Source organism: Indicator indicator, chromosome 1 (genome assembly GCF_027791375.1).
Source record: "Indicator indicator isolate 239-I01 chromosome 1, UM_Iind_1.1, whole genome shotgun sequence".
NCBI lineage: Eukaryota > Metazoa > Chordata > Aves > Piciformes > Indicatoridae > Indicator > Indicator indicator.
In genome coordinates this window covers 64,147,668-64,170,373 of record NC_072010.1, presented here as the reverse complement: position 1 = coordinate 64,170,373, position 22,706 = coordinate 64,147,668, and positions in this window count along the sequence as shown.

Here is a 22,706-nt window from a genome sequence, read left to right as displayed (position 1 = left end):
TTCTGAGAGCAGTAGAAGAAGCAACAAGGAGAAAAAAAAAAAAAAAAAGGAAAAAAGAAAAGGTAAATAAAAAGGCCAAAGTCTGCTATGGATGGTAAGACACAACCTGTCAGGAATTGGGGCAGTTACATTTTTCACAGCCATATACTTTCAAAGGACCAAAGTCTGCATCTAATGCAAAAGACACATGGTGCCTGTTTTACCTGACACAAATGTTTGGTTATGTTTGGCTTCCCTTTTGCTTAAGGAGCAAATAAATTTGCCCAATCGAAGCACAACGTTGGCTTGAGGAACTGCAAATGGCAGTTCCTGATGGCCAGGAGCAGAGGTCTATGGGAGACTAATGGGTATCAGAGGTTTTTCTGAACAGTCAAGTGATCTGTCAGCATGTGCAGTGCACCACTGAAGTGTCTGAAAGAAGATACACAAAGTACTGCATATACAAGTGTGAATTTCATGCAGAGGTCAGGAGATCAGGACAGGAAAGTCCTCAGAGTCCTGGCAAATGTCACCTGGGAAAGTTATTGGGAAGTTGAGGCCTGGTCATGATGCTGCAGGTGTTCCGCCCAAGCTCAGGCAGCATCAGGGCAGGTTGGGCTTCCTTCTCTCCTGCACCCCCACCTCTTCATCGGCCTGTGTGTCCTACCATAAGGACATAAGTGACCCCTGCTAACAGTGTGAGGAGATTCTCAGTGTGTTTACACAGTTGGATACTTGCTGCTATCTGAACTTTCTTCAAGCATTCATTGCCTTCCAGCATTTCAGCATCTTCTTTGATATTCACCATCAGTACAATGCTGAGGACATCCCCCCTGTAAGGGTGGGAGCTGCCCAGCTCCTCCTCACAGGTGGGCCCATAACTCAGCCCAGCACATTTTGTGCATTAAAAGTTTGTGCACTGCATGCCTCTTGGTCATCCACATGAAGCCTGCCTGGCTTCTTTGGGTCTCCTCTCCTCGTGGTCTTTCCCATCCATTTCATATACTCAACTTGCTACCACTCCTGTGGAAAGCCTTTTCTTTCTCCTACTAAAAAGATTCTCTCATATCCTCATTACTCAGTTATTTTTCACTGACTTTGGTATCTGTGGTGGTGATAAATGAAACCTAGCCTAGCTGAACTGCATACAAATTGCTGCTGCAAGACAATTTCCTACCCTCTTGGTCTGATTGTATCACCCCTTTCCCTCTCTCCTCCTTGAGCTCCTTCACTACATGTCCAATACATGCAATTTCCTATGATTTCCAAAGCCTTTCCTTTATTTCCAGACCCTTACCATGCACTGCTCATCACAGTCTGAACTTGCTGACTCTGTAAGGACTGTCCTGCGAGCTTCTTCACTCGCTCACTGAATTTTTAAGCAAACATCTTCATGTTTTTCCTGTACAAGCCGCCATGCTTGGAGAAGCTCCTCTTTCATGTCTACTAAGATGTGATCTTCCTGCTCCCTTGAAAAACTTACTTTAAAACCTTAAAAAAGAATATCATCTTTCCCTGTGTGGTTGGGGTTTCTGGGGCCACTGGTGGGTTGATATTAAAACCTATCATGCTGACCAGCATCACCCCTCTTGTACTACCTACCTGTATCTGCCAGTCATCTCTTGTCCTAGAAGTGGTTTACATGTACTCTGAGACAAGAACTGATTGTTTTTAGTCAAGTGCTTAGATGGCATCTAGAGAGGTGAAATTCTTGTCTTCCAGAAATGATGATGACAACAGCAGCAACAGGACTAATAAATTAAGAATATAATCTGGGACTCATGATGGGACCAAAAGCCACAGCAGTAGCTCCAACATCTGGTGGCAGTAACTGCAACGTATTCTTTTCTTCTCCTGTTACATAGAAACATATTTGAAAATATCAGCTAATATGAATAATGCTGATGGTATCCTGTTGTGATTATCTGCAAGAACAGGTTGATTTCTTATACATTTAAGAACAGGCCTCCTTCACACTCTGATCCTGTACTATGTCAGGAATTTCCTTCCTTTCCTTCCTTTACCTTATCTCAGGTCTCATTTTCAGACCTACTTCCAGTCTCCCAGTCAACACAAATAGGCTATCCATTCTTCCTCACACTATTTCTTGTCTGCAGGCAGAAGTCCATCTCCATTCCTATCCTCCTCCAGACCTCTGATTCTGCCACTCCTGAGGGTGTACAGAACATGGGCAATACCCTAAAAGTGAAGGTGAAGAGGGAAACCAAACCTAATTATTCCAAATCTGTTAGGAAAAAGAAACTGAAACAACCCCCCCAGAACAAAACAAGTGAAAACAATACTTGTGAAATAAACCCCAAACTGCACAGCTTTGGAGGTGCAGGGCTCACAGGAGGCCAGCTGATGGGAAGGAGACCTCAGTCCTGGTGAGGGCTGGAGATTCACTTCTTTGTAGAAGCCTGCAGGAAGACTGGAGCAAGAAGCAGACTCCACATTCAATTTCCCACCCAAAAAGGGTTAACAGTATCAAACAGGACTGAAATAGAGGATAGCCACCTATGACGTTGAGAGAAGCCTTTCAGCAAATACTTTGTCTCTTGGTCCCTTTGGAGTGTCTGTGCACAAGGGTGAGCAGAGTCATGTGGCTCTTCCTAGCAAGATGAAGCACAGCTGCTTCTTCAAAGTTGCACATGGCAAATGGGAGATTTACCTCAGCCCTTCCTTGGGCTGCTAAGAAGGAATAGTTCCTCTGCTCAGCGGAGCCAGGGGCTGCCAGGGAAGAGCAAGGTGAGAAGTAGGTCAGAAACAAGCTCCACTTACTCCTATAATTTCCACTACTTAGGCTTTCAGAGAGCTGTGGAGGTACAGTGAAGTCAAAGTGCCTGCTCAAACGGTGAGGGGAGTAAATAGGGAGAGGGTTGCAAGGAATGATGTTTGACACATAAGTAAAATGCAGAAGGACAAAGGTAAAGTGGGGAAGGCATTTAATGAGGCCTCAGCAAACACTTCACTCAAGCAGAAATGTCTGTGCACTCCTGCACAACATCTTTGCCTTCTCCAAATGGCTAGAAGGTGGGTTTCAGTGATTTATGGATCTCTGAAAGATTTTAATCATCAGAGTGCAGGAAGGGGAGCTCAGGGTGTGCCTTGTGTAGCATTTAAAATGTGGGAAGTTTTTGTCTCACAGAATACTACATACTGAGCGTACCAGTTGAGTTGGTCTCTAGTTGCACCTGTATTTCCAATATGCACATTAGTGCTGATCTCCTCTTGTGAACTTCCTACCTGCAACTTCTTTGTACTGCAAAAGGGAATGGCATTGTGCCATGGCTGGCACAGGCGAACACAGAGTGCTTTTTCTAAGCAGTAATTTGCTATACTTTAGAGCACATGGGCTATGGGAACATATGGGCCTCCCTGCACTATTTGGGTGTTAGGAAAACACGTTTTTGTGAGGAGAGAAATAGCAGTGTATTGGCAAAGAGACAGAACAAGCATGGTGCCAGGTCCTGGGACAGAGCTATCGAATTAGGCAGCTACTGAATGAACTGCAACAACAGTGACACGGGGAGGGAAAATAGAGAAAAAGGCAGAATCTCATCTAACACAGAGTCAATAATCAAACCCAGCAAGTGTCCATTGGGGTGCACATAAAAGCCACATCCAGAGAGAAATGAACTGCAGTTAGCTGAGCAGACTGAAGACAGAAGTGTGCTTTCTATTTTAATGTCCAAAATGAGAGCAAGTGTGAACACCTATTTCCCACAGCCACCAGGAATCAGTAATGGCTCTTCATCAGAGGTGCTGAAGTTAACCTGTCTGGCACCCTGCAAGAGGATAGGGCCTGCAAGCCCAGTGATCTGCAGGGGCTTGAGGCTGAGCAGGAGCAACAATACACCACAGTCCACAGGTACAAGCCAAAGAGATCAGGTCATGTCAGCTCTGGACAGGTGGCTGAGGAAGTCTTTCTCACTTTCATAACCCTTATATATCTCTTGTGAAACCTGAATCATCTTTTCTCACTGTTGTGATTAAATGAGCAAAGGCAGAAGAAAGCTCCTTGGGGATCTCATGGATTACTGACTGCTCTACCCATCTTCTGACAGATGGCTGTAGTAAAGCATCAGAGAAATATTTTTGCCTGTTCAGCCAGCTACTAACTCAGCTGGATGGATTTACACACCTGCCAGAGTCCAACCATGTATCTCTTTGCTATAGTAAGTGAGGACCATGCATTGCCTGACTGTCTGAAACCCTTATCATTATGTGTGTAAGTTAAGTCAGCCTCTACTGTAATGAGTTTATGTCCATAGTTCTCCATGTTTCATTTTTTAATCTTAGTAGTGTACACGCAGAAGGTACCCAAATGGTCACCTCAGTCTTGTATTTATTCACAGGAATGATGGAGTACACATATTGGCAGATTGCTTTGCCCTCCAGGCTTTCATGTACGCCTCTGTATAGAACCTGTAGAGATCATTCCAGCCTCAACCCTGTGGCTGTCCTTGACCCCCAGTTCTTTCAGCCCTCTATTCATCCTTGATGTGCATCTAAAGCCCTATCCTTCAGCACACCTTTTAACACTGTGAAGACAAGAGCGAGATAAATACCAGCCCTCAACAGCTAGTGATGGAGCCTTCATAGGGTTTCACTGCCGTGTCAGCTTTTGCTGCAGATTAAAATGAATACATTTCTATCTAAATGTCTGCAGCTCAGACACTCAGTGCTCCCATCACTCCTGTGGCTGGATTATGGCAGCTGCTGGAACCAAAGGAGATGGCTCAAACAAAAGCCCATTTGTGCAGCTTTCACGTGTGTCATTTGGTCTGTGTACCTCTTGCTGAACCCTAAAAGGTTTTAGACAATTTAGAGGTAACGGAGACAAAATTCACCTTCTAAAACCCCCATTGTAAAGATAGAGCCTGGGATGTATTTCTGCTACCTGATGTATACATTTGTTGGAGAGAAAGTTGGATGTGAATTGAAGACTTGAAAGAAATTAAATTACTTGAGAGGGTACTGTAATTGAAAAGAAGAGAAGCATGTGTGCTTGAAACAAATTTATTTACTACCATGGGAGAAGTGTAATTTAAAAGAAGAGAAACTTGTAGAGCGGAGCATTTGGAATTGACTTGAGAGGGAGAGAAAGTACAGGGCTCCAGTGCTCTAAAATGAATTTCTTGCTTGATTTGTAGTACCAAACTCTGGAAACATCTATACCAATTAAGTTGATAGGGTAAAGTTTTGCCCTAGGGAATCAGGCATAGCTGTGTAGGGATAGAAAAATAAGATGCTTTAAGCTTGTTCCTCAGCTCTTACACAAAGTGGAACAAGGCATTGACTGAGATATAACAGATGGCAGCCCTAGGTCTAGATTTCAGGTGCAATGCCACCTATGTTTTCTTCTTTGCAAGTGAAGGCCTTAGTTGTGCTAAAATCTACCTGGGGCTAAAACTGACTATGCATCATCCTGAAATGGCTCATGAAAACAGAGCTGTCTTAGAGAGCCCTATTACATGAGCAAAGCAACACTGTTTTGGGCATCTGGCTAGTACTTGATGGAGGAGATTGTTTCTCCTTCTTCTACCAGAAGAAGCTAAAAAGAGAAGTGAGAACTGTAAAGCCTTCTCAGTAATCAAGAGTTGGGAATATCTCTCATGCCCTTCCCTATGTGCAGTTCACATAGTGACTGCTCTACACCAGCAGGTGTGCTGTAACATGTGCCAGGGCTGGGAGCCACCAGCACACTCCCAGCACATTGGACCTTTATGAAACGCCACCACGGACTTCAGAAAGACCAACAGCTCTTTCACTGTAGTTGCCAGGCTCTGTCAGACTTTTTCAGTATCAAAACTTGATTCCAGTCTGAAAACAGGTGAAAATGGCCTTGCCAGACCTGCGTCTGCTGCACTACAGATCCAGTAGCTCGAGACACTCTGGAAGACATCTGTGCTAGGTCTTCTCAGCTACAAACCCTACAACCTGAGCTGGTTTTCTTTCTGCCGTACACATCACTGAGTGCATTGAGGACTGTGCAGGGTGATGAAGTTTTTCATTGGCACCTCTGTAGCCATGGGGCAGGTGTGATTAATTGGCCATGTAATAGCAAATGCTGTGAAAGGAACCAGCCAAGGATGCCCAAGATAGAGTGGATGCCTTAAACTGCATTCCTTTCCTTGCAATAGCTCTGTAGAAAAGCTCTGAGTCGAGTGTGGTTACAGTTTCTTTTTGTCATAAAGCTCAGGTCACTCTCAGGCTTCAGGACTTCTTCACAGGGACTCCAGAATCTCGTTTACATGAGGAAAAAAATTTTCACTGTGAGGGTGGCAGAGCACTGGAACAGGCTGCCCATGGGGCTTATGGAGTCTCCTTCTCTGGAGATATTCAAGACCCACCCAGATGAGTTCCTGTGTGACCTGGTATAGGTGATCCTGCTCTGGCAGGGCGGTTGGACTAAATGATCTTTTGAGGTCCTTTCCAGCCCCTAACATTTTGTGATTTATAATTAAATTTACATTTTATTATTGTCCATTATTATTTCACAGTATCACATATCGTTAGATCTTGGAAGGCACCTCAAGAGATCATCAGGTCCACCCCCCTGCCAAAGCAGGATCACTTAGGGGAGTCCTAAGCACAGGAATGCATCCAGGTAGGTTTTGAAAGTGTCCAGAGAAGGAGACTCCACAACCACCCTGGGCAGCCTGTTCTACTGTAAAGAAGTTTCTCCTCATGTTGAGGTGAAATCTTCTATGTTCACATTTGTACCCATTGTTCCTTGTCTTATTACTGTGCACCACCAAAAAGAGCCTGGGCCCCTCCACTTGACACCCACCCCTTAGATATTTATAGACATGAATCAGATCACATCTCAGTCTTCTCAAGACTAAACAGCCCCAGGTCTCTCAGTCTCTCTTCATAGGAGACACATTCAAGTCCCCTAATCATCTTTGTGGCTCTCTGTTGGACTCTCTCTAGCAGATCCCTGTCTCTCTTGAACTGGGGAACCCAAAACTGAACACAATACTTCAGGTGTGGTCTCACGAGGGCAGAGAAGTGGAGGAGAAGGACACACTTTTCTTAATGCACCCCAGAATACTATTGGCTCTCTTGGCCACAAGGGCACATTGCTGTCCCATGGAGAACTTGCTGTCCACTAGGACTCCAAAGTCTTTCTCCGTGGATCTGCTTTCCAGCAGGGCAGTCCCTAACCTGTACTGGTGCCTGTTGTTATTTCTCCCCAGATGTAGGACCCTGCACTTGTCCTTATTGTCCTTCATGAGGTTTGCCTGCACCCAGCCCTCCAGCCTGTCCAGTTCACGTTGGATGGCTGCACAGCCTGACAGGTGTCAGCCAACCCCCCCAGTTTTGTATCATCAGTGAACTTGCTGAGGGTACTCTCAATGCCCTCATCCAGGTTGTTGATAAAGATACTGAGCAAAACTGGGCCCATTACTGATCCCTGGGGAACACCACTGGCCACTGGCCTCCAAGTTGACTCTGTGCCACCAATCACAACCCTCTGAACTCTGTTGTGGAGCCAGTTCTCAATCCACCTCACTGACCAACCATCTATGCCACATTTCCACAGCTTTTCTATGAGAACGTTACGGGAGACTATCAAAAGCCTTACTGAAATCAAGGTATATGACATCCACTACTCTTCCTTCATCTACCCATTTGGTCATGGTTTCATAGAAGGCTGCCAGATTAGGCAAGCAAGATCTCCTCTTTCTTCATAAGGACACACACACACAAACCATAAACAGATACACTGCTTGTGACTCAGGGACAATCTTACCCAGTATCATCTTTTTCCCAGTAGATCTTTCTCACTTCTAACAATTTCTCCCTAAAGGAATTAGGATCAGAGGATTAGAAAGAAGGTGGGATCACTAGGTAATTCAGGCTAGATGGGACCTCAGGACATCTCTTGTGCACCCCTGCTAGAAGCAGGGCCAGCTTGCTCAGGCAAGGTTGCTCAGAGCTTTGCCCAGACAGGTCTTGAAACCCAAAAAGGATGGAGTCTGCCCAGCCTCCCTGGGCAGCCTGTTGCTTTGCCTGCCTCCTACCTTGCCTGTCCTCATGGAGGAGAGCTTTCAGTGTCCAGCCTGAACCCCTCTTGCTTCCGTTCATGTCTGCCATACCTTGTTGTTCTGCCACACATGTTTGGGAAGGGCCTTACTGGCTCTTCTCCATCCCTTCTCAGTAGGCATTGTGGTGGCTGTGAGGTGCCCCTGAAGTCATCTCTGCCCCAAGCTGGAAAAGCTCCACAGCCCCAGCCCCTGCTTATGGGACAGTGCTCCAGCCCTGAACATTGCACTGGTGAATTTAGCCTAGGCTATCGGTGTCTTTCTGCATTGAAGGGTGTCACACTGTCCACAACACCCAGATGTGGTCCAACTACAAGTGCTAGGCAGAAGGGACCACCCGTGCCCCAAGATCCTGGCAATGCTCCTGCTGAAGCAGCCCCACATACCGCTGACTATCTCTGCTGCCATGGCTTGATACCAGATCCTTCCCAGCTCACTGACCCAGCCAGAGCATGTATCTGCATGCTAGTTTTCCATAGCCCTTGACATCCTCCCCTCCATTGGTTTCTTAAATTATTTTTGAACCTGAATTTCAACTTTTACAACATCCTTTGCCAATGAGCTCCACAAATTCAATATACACTGTGTGAAAAAGTACTCTGTTTTGTTAGCTGTCTCTGACTGTTTCATTTGGTGACCCCTGGTTCTGTGAGAAACAGTGAATTAATTTTCTAATGCAGCACACAATTTTTTAGAGTTCTATCATATTTCTCTTCAATCATCTGTTTTCCAAGCAGAGGAATCATATTCTGTTCGTTACTTTTTTATGAAGCAGATCCATACAGCAAATTCTAGTTATTCTCCGTACCTCTTTTTCATTTGGACTATAACCTTTTGAGTGGAGATGACAGCATATGAAAAGAAAACACATCATAAATTTATAGTGCAATGATGCACGCTGGTTGGTACTCTCTTTTTCCCTAGTAATTACCAAGAATCTCTTTGCTACTTAACAATGAACTGCTGTTCTCAAGCACTACTGGATCTTTCTTATGTGGTTAGAGGAAATGGAAAGCCCATTGTCATACGTATGTATGTAGTTAAGATTGTTTTCCCCATGTGAATTACCTTGAATGCAAGAACACCAAATTTCATCTCTGACTGTATTTCCAGTTAATTCCTACCATGAGATCGTTCTGAAACTCTGCAGCTCCTTTCAGTTCAGACAAACATGGGTGATGTTGTATATACTAACAAACCCACTCACCTCACAGTGAATACTTCTCTTTCTACACCAGGTAAGAAAGTGTTTTGAATAATCATAGAATCATTGAGGTTGGAAAAGACCTCTAAGGTCATCAAGTCCAGCTGCAACCCAAGACCACCATGCCCACAAAACCAAGTCCTGGAGTGCCACATGTACAGGATTTTTTAACACTTCCAAGGATGGTGACTCCAATACTTCCCTGAGCCACTTCTTTCACTATTTTGGTAGAGAAATTTTTCCTAATACCCAATCTAAACCTCATCTGGTACAGCCTCAGGCCATTTCCTCTTGTCCTACTGCTAGTTACTCGAGAGAGCAACACCTACCTTTCAGGTAGTCATAGAAAGCAGTAAGATATCCTCTCAACCTTCTCTTCTCCAAAAAATCTCAACTCCCTCAGCCAGTCCTCATAAGACATGTTCTCCAGACACCTCACCAGCTTTGTTGCCCTTCTCTGGACCTGCTCCAGCACCTAAATGTCTCTCTTACACTGTGGCAGACAAGACAGTACACAGTACTCAAGCGGCAGCCTCACCAGGGCTGAGTACAGGGGCATGATCACTTCCCTACTCCTGTATATGATAATGTAGGTCACAATATAAATTTATCTCTGACTTCACCCATATTCTGTTTCCAGCTGCTTGTTTATCCCTACTTTTATTCCCTAGTTTGAAAGCTACTTTAAAAACATTCTTGTATCCCCATTTCTTCAAAGATCTTGCATAAAGGGCCTTATCAAGAAACTTTGAAAGAATTTACTTGATTAAGTGATCCTGATTAAACAGGATTACTCCCCCTACAAAATACACATTGATTCTTCCATGTATGTCCTTTTCATCCATGTGTCTCCTACTTCTCTTTCTCATTAGCCTGACAACCACACTGTCTTCCAGAAGGTCAACTCATTTCCATGATCTCTGGACTAGCCATTTTAAAAAGAGGTACCACATAAACCAACTCTATCCTTGCACAAGAAGATCTCACCTCACCATTAGGTGACATATTACAGGGGTCTGACACCTCCACCTCAAGCACAAATACAGGCTGGCTGGACTGAAATCAGAGAAAGACTTGGGGCTATTGGTTGACAAGAAGATCAACATGACCCAGCAGTGTGCATTTGCAGCCCAGAAAGCAAACAATATCCTGGGCTGCATCTAAAGAAGTGTGGCCAGCAGATCAAGGGAGGTGATTCTCCCCTTCTGGTCTTGTGAGACTCCACAAGACACAAGAAGTACTGCATCAAGTTCTGGGGCTTTCAACACAAGAAGGATCTGTTGGAGCAAGTCCAGAGGAGTGTGATGAAGATGATGAGAGGCCTGGAGTACCTCTCCTATGAAGACAGGCTGAGAGAGTCAGGGTTGTTCAACATAGGGAAGAGAAGTCTCCAGGAAGACCACATTACAGGATAGCAAGAGGGACTTTTTACAAGGGCATATAGTAATAGGATAAGGGTTAGTGGCTTTAAACTGAAAGAGGATAGATTTGAATTAGATATTAAGAGAAAAGGTCTTTTCTGCAAGACTGGCGAGACACTGGAACAGATTACCTTGCAATTGTTCAAGGCCAAGTTGGATGAGACTTTGATGTACCCTCTAGCAAGCTGTACACATGGGCATCCTATGACTTAGGACACTTCATCATCTGTTTCACATGAATCCTCAGGTGGAAAAACTATACCATGCAGCTGGGAGCTGGGAATGGTACAGGGAATGGGGATGTGGTCTAGTATATTTTAGCACTTTCTTTTTCTTTTTTTTTTTTTTTTAATTGCTGTTGTAATAGTTATAAAGTAACAAATGGTCTATCACAAGATGCATTGCAGTATCTCTGGAGAATATGTGTTTGTACGTACTTGGGAAAGAGATGTACTGCTTCCCACTTTGTGATGGTTTGAAACTGTCTTTTTAATTTTCCCTTGCAAAGTTCAGAACAGAGAAAGTGAAAGAATGTAAATAAGTCACTATTGGGTGTAAGAAAGCAAAATAACGATTGTTCTAAACACTTCCATTGGATAGATAGAAATGTTTAAGAACTATTACCCAAAACAAAGTAGGCATTCGGCACATTCTGCGTTCGGCAGTGGGGGCAGTTGCTGGGCTGTCTGGCTGCTGTTTCTTCTTCTCTTCTGGCTGAAGATAACACTACTGACCTTGGCAGCTAAGTTAACAACTTTCTGCTCTAACTAAACTCTGCTTCTCTGTCCAGGGGGGTCTGGGGGGGAAGCTCCTGGGAGAGGGAGGCCCCCTTTGGGAGGGTCCCCTTGGGGGGGAAGCAAAGGGAGCTTGGTTGTGTTTTTCTGTTGATTGTATATATTTGTAAGTGTTGTGAATTTTGTATATTTGTACATATTCATTGCATTTCATCTGCTTGTAAATACAGCTTTTCATTTGCTTCCAGACTGAGCTAGCCTGGTTATTGTCGGTGGGGGGGGAATTTCAGCTCACACCGACACACTTTTTATTTTTGGCGCCCAACGTGGGGCTCGATTGCTTGTATGATTTATTTCTGCTCAGATTAGGAAGCAAAATGAAGCTGTTTTGGGTTCTGAGTCATTCTATTTTATCTATTATCAGTGTGATTGTCTACAGATGGGCTGTTTCCTGCATGATAGACAAGATTGTGAGATATGTGGCATATAAGTCGTTTCTTTGGGTTAAGAACAAGTTACTGAATGCTGTTGAATTCTGTTGTGGTCTTATTGGGCTTAGAAGATATGGTAACTCAACTATGAATCTGCTAGCAGACACATTTGAGTTTGTTACTCCTCTTACAACTACAGAGGGTCTTTGGAACCAGTGGTACCCTAGATATCTTGTGCTAGCCTTAATTTTGTTGTTTCTTGGAATAATCATATGGCTGCTGATAGCACTGTGTCAAGAAAGACGTAAGGCTACTCACTCTTCCGACCTGCGTAGATGTAAGAGGAAACATAGAAAAGCTCAGAGAGGTTCGGAATTGGTTTCTGATTCTGATTACGGTGACCAGGAAATCACAGTTCAGGTTTGTGAGAAAGCTGCCGATAGTTTTGACTCAGAGCCAGCAGCAGTAGCTGCGGGACCTTTGCCAGAATCTGAGATAACAGACTCGGGTACACAGGCAGACATAGTTACACAGACAGACTCGGCGACACAGACAGACTCGATTACACAGGCAGAGAGGGGTACACGGGCAGAGAGGGGTACACAAACAGACACAGCTGCACAGAGAGAAATGGATGTGCAGACAGACATAGTTACACAGAGAGAAATGGTTGTCCAGGCAGACATAGTTACACAGAGAGAAATGGTTGTGCAGGCAGACATAGTTACACAGAGAGAAATGGTTGTGCAGACAGACATAGTTACACAGAGAGAAATGGTTGTGCAGGCAGACATAGTTACACAGAGAGAAATGGATGCGCAGACAGACATAGTTACACAGAGAGAAATGGTTGTGCAGACAGACATAGTTACACAGAGAGAAATGGCTGCGCAGACAGACATAGCCGTGCAGGCAGACGCCATTAACGAGGCACAGTCTCCTCCTCCTCCCTCTGCTGCCCAGACGGACGCAGCAGTGTCTGCAGGATCTCAAAGCACACCTCCTACCAACCCTGCACAGACTCCCTCTGCTCCTGCTAACCCTGCACAAAATTCCTCTACTCCCTCCAACTCTGCTGTGAATGTGAAAGCCAATCCAGTAAATTTGGTGGCCACTGTAAGCAGAAAGCGCAAAGGAGCTGCAGGAGGAGATGCAGATGCTGCAGGAGATGGTGCAGATGGAGATGAGGGTCCTTCTACTCAGGGTCCCTCTGTTAAGAAAGATCCTTCTGGTGAGGAAGAGAAGGTTAGCCTTAAAACTCTGGCAGACCTCTTGAGACCCCACATGGATGATGGAGATGTAGACCCTGCTGAATTAGCAACTGCAGGCAGTGCCTCTGAACTCAAGGAAATTCAACGGAGGATTAAAATAGGATTATGGGGACAGCGACCTCAGGATGATGATGATGATGATGATGAGGATGACATACAGTCAGCTAATGCACCCAGACAGGAAATTAGACATGTGAGGAAGGATTACATCAGAGGAGATAACGAGCCAGTCCTGTCTTGGCTAGCCAGGTGTTTTGATATGGGAGCCCCAGCATTGGTGGTAGGCGACAAGTCGGCCTCTCAGTTGGGGATGCTCTCAAAGGATACAGGCATAGACAGGCATCTAGGCAAGTGCATTGGTAAAGCTTCTCTGTGGGCACGCCTCCTACTGGCAGTCTCGCTGAGGTACCCCAGCAGAGATGATTTACCATGGAACCCTAAGCCTTGGACCACAATAGATGAGGGAATCAAGCGTCTGAGAGAATTTGCTGTGAGAGAAGTAATGTATGGAGATCATAAGACTCTGAATCCTGATGAAATTCCTGTTGGAACAGGCCTTGCCAAAAAGCTCATTAAGCTTGCTCCTCCTAATTATGCTACTATTCTGGCAAGCAGGATTGTGGCAAGAAATTATGGTGGAGTGCCTCCCACTGTTGGCTATTTCACTGACCAAATGAGGCAATTGGAGGATAGTCTTGCACGTACTTCTTTGGTTTCAGCCATTGAAACTTTGTCTGGAAAGATGGAGAATTGCATGAAAGAGCTGAAGGAGGAACTTAAAACCTCCATATCCAACTTGATGAAGGGGGATGATTCTGATTCCTCTTCCTCCAGATGGATACAAGTTTCAGCTGTTAGGAACAGACGTGCTCCAAGGAGGCCATTCCAGAATAGGTCAAACCAAAACAGACAGCAGAGGCAATCACGTGGCAGTATCTGGATAACTCTGCGTGATCAGTTTGGTGAGAACATGAACAGATGGGATGGTCAACCAACTTCTGATCTTTTCAAGAGGTTACGGGAGCTGCAGAGGGGCAGATCCCGAGGTAGCAATACCAGGAGGGTAGCTGTCGCTTCCTCAGTTTCCCAGAACAACTCTGATAGCTCCAACAGTGATCCTAATTCTGGTGCTGGACGTTGTGCCAGCTGTACATGTGGAGGTAATCCCCACCATTAGGGGTGCCCTGCCTTCCGCCAGGGGGAGGTAAGGGATAATGGAGATAACAGAATCTATTGGGATGTGTACATCCAGTGGCCTGGCACTTCAAAATTTCAGAAGTACAGGGCCTTGGTTGACACAGGAGCTCAGTGCACCATAATACCATCAAATTATCAAGGGGGAGAATCTATAACTATTCAGGGAGTCACTGGTGGATCTCAAGAGTTGTTTAAGATAGAGGTTGATATAAGTTTAACTGGGAAGCAGTGGAAGAAACATACTATTGTAACAGGTCCTAATGCACCTTGTATTTTGGGAATTGACTTTCTGAGAGAAGGGCGTTTTAAAGACCCTAAGGGTTACAAATGGGCTTTTGGAATAGCAACTGTAGAAATTGATGGAGGAAAATTGAAGTTGTCCTATCAGACCTGAGCTTTCAGATGAATCTGCAGTTGTGGGACAACATGAGATAGAGGATGTAAAGCTGCCGGTTGCTTCTCAAACTGTGCATCACAGACAATACAGAACCAACCGTGACTCTTTGGTGCCCATTCAAAACTTGATTCGTCAGTTGGAGAGTCAGAAGGTCATCAGCAAAACTCATTCACCTTTCAACAGTCCAATCTGGCCTGTGCGAAAGCAGAATGGAGAGTGGCGTCTGACAGTTGATTTCCGTGCCTTGAATGAAGTAACTCCACCCATGAGTGCAGCTGTACCAGACATGATGGAACTCCAATATGAGCTGGAATCCAAGCAGGCCAAATGGTATGCTACCATAGACATTGCTAATGCTTTCTTCTCTATTCCCATAGCAGAGGAATGCAGGCCTCAGTTTGCTTTCACCTGGAGAGGCATTCAGTACACATTCAATCGTTTGCCCCAGGGGTGGATTCACAGTTCAACCATCTGCCATGCAGTGATCCATGATGCTTTGGAGAAAGGTGGAGCTCCAGAACACATTCAGTTCATCGATGACATCATCGTCTGGGGTGAGACTGCTGAAGAAGTCTTCGAGAAAGGTAACAAAATCATTGACATTCTCTTGCAAGCTGGTTTCGCTATCAAGCGAGACAAGGTGAAAGGACCTGCCAGAGAAATCCAGTTTCTGGGAGTGCGGTGGCAAGATGGTCGCCGTCACATCCCAATGGATGTGATAAACAGAGTCTCCACCATGGCAAATCCCATCAACAAGAAAGAAACTCTGCGCTTCCTAGGCATAGTGGGATTTTGGAGACTGCACATTCCTGGATACAGTCAGATTGTGAAACCTCTCTATGATGTGACTCGAAAGAGAAACAGTTTCCAATGGGGTCCTGAGCAACAAGCAGCCTTTGACCAGATCAAGCGAGAGGTAGTCCAAGCGATGGGTCTGGGACCTGTCCGAACTGGTCCAGACATTAAGAACATTCTGTACACGGCCGCGAGTGACAATGGTCCAACCTGGTGCTTATGGCAAAGAGCTCCAGGGGAGACACGAGGACGTCCTCTTGGTTTCTGGGGTCGTGGCTACAGAGGCTCAGAGGCAAACTACACTCCAACAGAGAAAGAGATTTTAGCTGCTTATGAAGGAGTGAAAGCTGCTTCTGAAGTGATTGGAACTGAGTCACAACTTCTTCTAGCTCCTAGATTGCCAGTTCTGAATTGGATGTTCAAAGGCAAAGGTTCTTCACCACATCATGCAACAGATGCTACCTGGTCTAAGTGGATGGCTCTGATAACACAGAGAGCTCGAATGGGAAATCTCGAAAGGCCTGGTTTGGTGGAGGTGATCACAAACTGGCCAGAAGGCACAAGCTGTGCAAAACCTCCAGAGGAGAGAGTAACTCGTGCTGAGGAAGCTCCTCCTTACAGTGATCTGTCTGATGATGAAAAGAGATATGCTTTGTTCACAGACGGTTCCTGTCGTCTTGTTGGGAACAAGCGGAGATGGAAATCTGCAGTGTGGAGTCCAACGCGCAGAGTTGCAGAAGCGAGAGATGGAGAAGGAGAATCCAGTCAATTTGCAGAGGTAAAAGCTGTCCAGCTAGCTCTTAACGTAGCTGAACGTGAGAGATGGCCAAAGCTTTATCTCTACACCGACTCGTGGATGGTAGCCAATGCCTTGTGGGGTTGGCTGAAAGACTGGAAGAAGAATGGCTGGCAGAGGAAAGGAAAGCCAATCTGGGCTGCAGATCTGTGGCAAGACATTGCTGCTCGCATTGAGAGAATCCCAGTGAAAGTGAGACACATCGATGCTCACATTCCTAAGAGCAAAGCTACTGAGGAACAACAACACAACCATCAGGCAGATCTAGCTGCAAGAGTTTCCCAGGTGGACACAAACTCTGATCTTGATCCTGATCTTGACTGGAAACACCGAGGTGAGCTGTTCTTAGCTCGGTGGGCCCATGACTCGTCAGGACATCAAGGCAGAGATGCAACCTACCGATGGGCTCGTGACAGATCCATTGACATTTCCATGGATGCTATCACACAAGTCATCCATGACTGTGACATTTGTGCTGCTATTAAGCAGGCAAAGCGGATCAAGCCCTTGTGGTACGGTGACCGATGGTCCAAGTACAAGTATGGTGAAGCCTGGCAGATTGACTACATCACTCTACCTCGTTCTCGATCTGGTAAGCAGTATGTGCTGACTATGGTAGAGGCAAGCACTGGATGGCTGGAAACTTATCCAGTTCCTCATGCAACTGCACGTAACACCATTCTTGGTCTGGAAAGACAAATCCTGTGGAGACACGGAACTCCAGAGAGGATTGAGTCAGACAACGGAACTCACTTCAAGAACAATCTTGTAAAAAACTGGGCCAAAGAGCACGGCATCGAGTGGATATTCCACATTCCCTACTATGCACCAGCTGCAGGGAAGATCGAACGCTACAACGGTTTGCTGAAAACCACTCTCAAAGCCATGGGGGGTGGATCTTTGAAAAACTGGGAGAAACATTTAGCACAAGCAACCTGGTTGGTGAATAGTAGAGGTTCAGTGAATCGAGCTGGACCTGCCCAATCAGATTTGTTACGAAAGGAGGAAGGTGATAGAGTTCCTGTTATCAGAGAAAAGAATCTGTTAGGCAAAACTGTTTGGGTATTTTCTCCTTCAGGAGAGGCCAAACCTGTCCGAGGGGTGGTTTCTGCTGAAGGTCCTGGTCACACCTATTGGGTGATGCAAGAAAATGGTGAAATTCAGTGTATTCCACAAAGAAATCTAACTTTGGCTGAAGAGGTTAAATTCAGAGTGTTGCGCAGACACAGCATCGCGCCCAAGAGGAGAGTTCATGAGATCTACAGTGCACGAACCCTGAGAGCCCTGAGTCACCTGAGAGTCCCTGTTCCTTTCTTCGCTCCATCTGCGAGGAAACAAGCTGTTTGCTGTTTTTCCTGTGATTTGACTCTTTTGAATCATCTACATCTGAGATAGCCGGAATGGACTATGGTCTTTGTTCACCTAGTGTTGTAGATATTATTTTAGATTAGATAAATTATAGTAGCAGCCAATGGAATTGTTTAGAAGGGGTGGACTGTGATGGTTTGAAACTGTCTTTTTAATTTTCCCTTGCAAAGTTCAGAACAGAGAAAGTGAAAGAATGTAAATAAGTCACTATTGGGTGTAAGAAAGCAAAATAACGATTGTTCTAAACACTTCCATTGGATAGATAGAAATGTTTAAGAACTATTACCCAAAACAAAGTAGGCATTCTGCACATTCTGCGTTCGGCAGTGGGGGCAGTTGCTGGGCTGTCTGGCTGCTGTTTCTTCTTCTCTTCTGGCTGAAGATAACACACTGACCTTGGCAGCTAAGTTAACAACTTTCTGCTCTAACTAAACTCTGCTTCTCTGTCCAGGGGGGTCTGGGGGGGAAGCTCCTGGGAGAGGGAGGCCCCCTTTGGGAGGGTCCCCTTGGGGGGGAAGCAAAGGGAGCTTGGGTGTGTTTTTCTGTTGATTGTATATATTTGTAAGTGTTGTGAATTTTGTATATTTGTACATATTCATTGCATTTCATCTGCTTGTAAATACAGCTTTTCATTTGCTTCCAGACTGAGCTAGCCTGGTTATTGTCGGTGGGGGGGGAATTTCAGCTCATACCGACACACACTTCCATCCAAAGTGGCTGGTTACCTTCAGCAGCACTCCTGGCCCGTTGCTGCTCTGAAAATCCACCATGCTCTGAACTGGCCACTCTGCTCAGAGCAGTCATGTGTTTCCTGATCAATATGATGCACTGCAACATGGGCAAAATCTCCTTCACTGAAACATCTGTCCTCTTTAAAATATCTTTCAGAGTTAGTGGGTGTAACTTAAGGGAAGAAGCTAAAAGAACTATCCACTGGCCTGCTCTGACTTTCAGAAGATTGCCAGTCTGCATCAGAAAATGTCCACAACATAAACTTCCATCTTTTACTAGGAAACTACATGCAATTGGCCTTTCTCAAATAATGAAGTCTATACAAATACTTGGTATGAGGTTGCTTTCACTGGGATAGGTGAGAAGTGGCATTACATCAGTGAAACCTTTCTAAGCCTGGCAACTTCCTTTTGGGCTTTCCACATAAAAACTTTAGGTGGGACAAAACCTCCTTTAAGAAAGCTGTACCTTACTAAGCTACACGGTATGCTGTCATACTGCTGTGCCTTGCAGGGAAGACAAGGGTGCCTGCTCACTGAGTCTGCAAGGAGAAATGGTCTCATCCTCTGAGAGGATGGAGGACCATTCATACTGCTTTGTGGAGACTGGGCTGCCCAGTTCCATACTGGAAAGCACCACAGGGAATCTCATTGCATGCTACTCTGCAGGTAGTAGAAGCACACAACTTTGTTAAGGAAAAGAAGGTAGCCTCTGCCTAGAAAAAACCCAGCATTTCTCCATAACCTACCTGAAATGAAGGTAGTTTGTTTAAATGTGTCACTTGTGTGCCTTTTACTGTACTGTTTGTGAAATGGTTTTATATATGGGGAGATATATCATCTCCATGGGGTCAAGTTGCAGGTTTTAATTGAAAACCATCCCTATAACTCACCTAGGAAAGCTCTAAAAGAAGATGACAGTTAGCTACTCACCAACAGAGGCTGGAACAGTGCAGTTATCACCATGTGGGTCAGCATCCTGATGGACAATTCCTTTGCATGACTGCAGCAGAGCAGGAGAACTGGGGAAGAGGAGGAAGAAGGAAAGTTGGAAATGTAGAATCTGAGGCCTGGGCTTTGAGGTTGACTTGTTAGAGCCACAAGACTTCTCTGCTGTTAGCCCTAATTACCCTAACCAGTAGTGGCCCTGACACCCTTCTGCCATGAAACCCCAAAGGCAGCACCTGAGGGAGCACCAGTGCACTGGCTCCAGGGCAGCCCTGCACACGCTCTGAGTGCAGACATACCATGGAATCTCGTGTTTGTGCGCATGAAAGATCAGTCAACCCCCCAGCTTCTGTCCAGCAGTGGCCTAAGAAAGGCATGTGAGAGGGCTGAGACAGGGACCTGGAAGGACACCCCTGGAGAATGTCTGCTGCAACTTCACGGTGTCGTCAGTCCAAGGGCAGCCTGGTCCAAGACAGAGTTAAACACAGAATCATATAATCAACCGGGTTGGAAGAGACCTCCATGATCATCCAGTCCAACCCATCACCCAGCCCTAAACCATGGCACTAAGTGCCTCATCCAGTCTTTTCTTGAACATCTCCAGGGATGGCGACTCTACCACCTTCCTGGGCAGCCCATTCCAATGGGCAATCACACTCTCTGTGAAGAAATTCCTCCTAATCTCCAGCCTATACCTCCCTCATATGTTGCCTAGGAAGTCAGAATAAAGGAAGGACCAAGGCTTGTTTCTTCATACAGTACGTGCATGGGACACAGAGACCAATGGTCCTGCTCCTTCAGTGTTCCACTCAGCACAGAGTATGGAGACCAGCTCTTGATTAGGCAAAAGCTCTGAGTATTTCCAGCCCAGAGAAAATGTAGCATCCCCAGTCTATAACACACTGTTGCTCCTGGATCAGGCTGGCATGCTGCAGTGAGCCAGCTAACATGGCTGTGGTCCATCACTGGTCTCACATGACCAGTGGCAAGGGGGAGCACTTGAAGCATGAGGGATTTCTTGAGCTACTCTCCACTTGGATGAAGCTACTAAGAGAATAAGGAAACTGATGTTAGCCCTGTGCATTTCACAGCGCAGACAGACCAGTTTATCCTCCCCTTTCTTTTTTTGCCTGTTGCTTCTTCTGCAGTCTACTCTAAGGGCTGCAGAACTTGCCTCTGAACTCAGTACCAAATATAAGACAGAGACATGCAGCTCCTTCAATTTTTATCATTTTAGTAGGAATGATTACTGCCCAAAAGGGACAAAAATCCCTTTAAATAAAAAATAGTTTTATCTTTTTGTTTACTATCTTCAAATTATATTAGCACTGAATTTTAAAGGTCAGGGCTAGAGTAGTACAGCTCACCACTTAGGCCTTTTGTAGCCTATTATTGCAACAAATTTAGAAAGAGAAATACACACACAAAAAAAAAATTGCCAAGGGAGATCAAGACTGGCCTGGCAAAAAACAGTTGAAACAATGAGGCTCATTGTGATGCTAGCTTTATTAGTTTTTCCAGTTCCTCCTAAAGCATGCCTCTCTCACGGAAGTTAAACGCCAGCGCTCTGTGAGAGAATCTCCTCGTGCTTGGCCTGTCAGGTCAGATGTCCGTGGTATCCCAGTTATGTGTGGCCCCTGCAGATACTGAGAGCATGACATGAACCATGCAAATGGAAATATATCAAAAATTGGGTGTTTTAGAGTGTATGGTTGCAAATGGCTTGACTCTTGAGAGAAGGGGTAAATAGATGGGGGCAAATTGGCTGATCAATGACTCTATACTCAGACTACTCAGATTTAAAAAATACCTCATTAGTATTCTCATATAGTAAAAAAAAAAAATATTATAGTGAATGGCAGTGTAGGGCAGCATGCTTCGGCACTTCAAGAGCAACCATAAAATGTTGACATGCAAACAGGAATAAACAAGGCAAGGTCAAGACTCCTCACCAAAAAACTGTTGTTAGAAATAAAGAAGTGCCAAGCAGGAAGAACAGCTAAAGAATAATAGAACAGCTTAGGTTGGAAGGGAACTTAAAGATCATCTAGTTCCAACCCCCATGCCATGGGCAGGGTCACCTTCTGCTGGATCAGGTTGCTCAAAGCTCCACCCAACCTGGCCTTGAAAGATTCCAGGGAGAGGTCATCACACCTTCCCCAGGTAAAATGTTCCAGAGCCTCACCACCCTCACAGTGAAAAACCTCTTATATCTAGTGTAAATCTACTCTCTTTCAGTTTGAAGCTGTTACCTCTCATCCTGTCACTACACTCCCCATCTTTCCTGCAGGCCCCATTTAAGTACTGGAAGACTGCTATAAGGAGAAGATATAAAGCTACTATAAAGAGAAGACGACACCAGCTAACACACAGCATGGGCAGAAGAAGACACCAGCTAAAACACAGCATGGGCAGCAGGTACGGTCTTTTGTAAGTGGCCTATACTTTACACTTACTAACATTTCACTGTTGTCAGATAAACCTGGTTTTATTTCCATTTTGAGATTTGTCTAGTAACAAAGTGATCTCATAATGGGCCAGGAGATGGTGATGTTCCTTACAGAAAGAGCAAACTGCTGAACAGGATAGCCTGGGACAAACCAACAGTGCAGAAGGTTCAGCGTGTGTTGGAGGACACTAAGTGAAGGGATGCATGCTTTCAGAATTCATGTGGCAAGTGCAAGAGCTAGTAATATCAAATGATAGCCAAAGGAGAAATATCTCCTCTGACAGTCTCTTCAGCAAAAATCTGCTGCTTTTCCACAGCTGAGTAGAATGCATATAATGCTCAATGAAAAAATAAAGAAGCAAAGGGCACACAAAATGGGTATCTTGATACATATGGAAATCCTCACTGCTTGAACCTGCATGTGTGTTGCCTTCACCCACAACTTCCGTTCACCCTCTGCTTAGGCTTTGCCTAGCAAAGAAGTTCTGGAAGCCAGCCCATGGCATTTGCAAACATCTCTGATGGAAAGCATGGGTTTCATGATTTAAGGACATCTTTTATTACCTCCTTGAGTCTGATCAGGTTGGTTTATATCACTGAAGGGTTTGAATCATATCCATGTCTGAAAAAGTGTTTGTAAGATCTCTGATTTGATGATAGTTAATAGCCTGACCTTGCTGACTTTGATATCCACACTGTCAACTCTGATGTGTTCAAAGGGTTTAAGGACTTTATTTAGTTTGGGGGATTTTTGCAAGCTATTTCTGAAGCCCTAATAGATGGCTGAAATATCACAGCTTTGGATTTTCCTGCCTTATGCCAGATAGCTTTTCACTCTAGTGCTAACACATTACTACACCATCACTTCTGAAACTCAGCTTTAGAAGCATGATGTACTAGACAAAATCAGAACTGTGTAACAACTCCTGAA